This window comes from Octopus bimaculoides, chromosome 6, assembly GCF_001194135.2.
Source record: "Octopus bimaculoides isolate UCB-OBI-ISO-001 chromosome 6, ASM119413v2, whole genome shotgun sequence".
In the NCBI taxonomy this organism is placed as follows: Eukaryota; Metazoa; Mollusca; class Cephalopoda; order Octopoda; family Octopodidae; genus Octopus; species Octopus bimaculoides.
Genome location: NC_068986.1, coordinates 84,984,283 through 84,986,081, shown reverse-complemented (window position 1 = coordinate 84,986,081; position 1,799 = coordinate 84,984,283).

Below are 1,799 nucleotides of genomic sequence, written 5' to 3'. Positions count from 1 at the left end.
TATATATGCGTCATATATGCATATATAAATATATATATATATGGGGAGCAGAGACGTATTCTAAGGCAGGAAAAATATAGGAGAATTTGTTTCCGGAGTTTGAATGTGAAAAGTACGCGACGGGAAAAAGAACTACACCCACGACGACAGAAACTGTAAAAAAGAAAACTTTTTTACTCTCTTTCCCTTTTGTTTTCTTTCTCTTGTCCACGTATTCTATAAAAACTCAATATGACCGAACTTTTAGTATTGTACGTTCGTTATATTCTTCGCCAAATCTTTACTTTGATATTATCTATCACCGTGAACCTCATTGAATTTTATGTGAAAATTTGATCATTTAAACATGTTTGCTCAATACTTACTTCGTAATTTTAAACTCTGTTAAAATTCACTTGTTTTATACCTATTTGTACCATTGATAAACAAAAACATTGTTGGAACTAGTTTGACATGTATGTGAATAAATCTAAAAACACGTTTTGCAAATTCAGGCATATTTTCAAACCCTCCAAAAGAAAAATACTCATACACCCCCCTACACACATATACATACATATATTACACACACACACACACACACACACACACACACACACACACACACACACACATACACACACACATATGTATATATATATATATGCATGTATGTATATATATATATATGCACGTATGTATCTACTTATGTCTTTTATATTTGTATATATAAAAACTTCTATACACACACACACACACACACACACACACACACACACACACACCCACACACATTAGACGATGTCTATTTACTTTTGAGATGCCTGTGTGTAGGATATGTGAATTTGGATAAAATGTCTTTCTATACTGTGTTGCGTCCCTTTATTTAGGGAATAACTAAAATTAGAACAAATCAAGGGAATTGGAATCGAATCTGCTTTTCATCATGCCATGATATATAAAATGACTTTTCAGTATTGCAACCGCAGAATGGACTATATAAGATCCCTGAAACTATAAGTAGTTCTCTTGCTTCGGTTGCGAATTACAGTAAATATATTCGCTGGGTTGTCAACACTAGCATCGTATAGAGGTTATTGACAGGCTTAAACGGCAATGTTCGCAAAGAAATCCTGGGCATCAAGGAAAACCAAACTAGAGCACGGAGAAAGGTTTTGTTCCTTTCTAGACATATGGGTGAATTTTGATGCCACTTCTTTGACCGTAGAGTTTATCTGAAACTGATAAAGGTCCTAACTGCGCTGTCAGAAAGTGATTATATCAGTGTCTATGTATATTCAAAAACAGTTATTAAAAAATCACAGCTGTTGCAAATTGCTGGCAACGAAGACTTTAACATTAACGTTAAACAAGTTTCCATTGTTTACACGTATTCTCTAACACAGAGGAAACACAATGAAGTATTGATCATCTTACATGTCTGATGAGTTCAGAAGAAATAGAGACTTGTTCTTTTTCCTTTGACGCCACAAAGAAAGCAGAATTATGATCAGTAAAATAACTACTGCAGGAATTCCAATGCCAAGGCCGAGAATTAGATCTGTAGAATCTGCAAAAAGAGAAGAGGAAAGAATATTGTAATAGCATCTTAGATTCTTCATTTCAGTTAATCAAATTTATTTAAGTTACACAGGTACAAAAAATAAAGACATTCCTTTCCAAAGTATTAGTAATATATAGTAATATATATTTGAAATCAAGTTCAGTTGCAGTTGAATTATCGGTTTGTTAGGAACATGCGAAGCGTACAGTACTATTACAATTCGTGAAGGATTGCGTATTAAGTACCGACTCGTTCG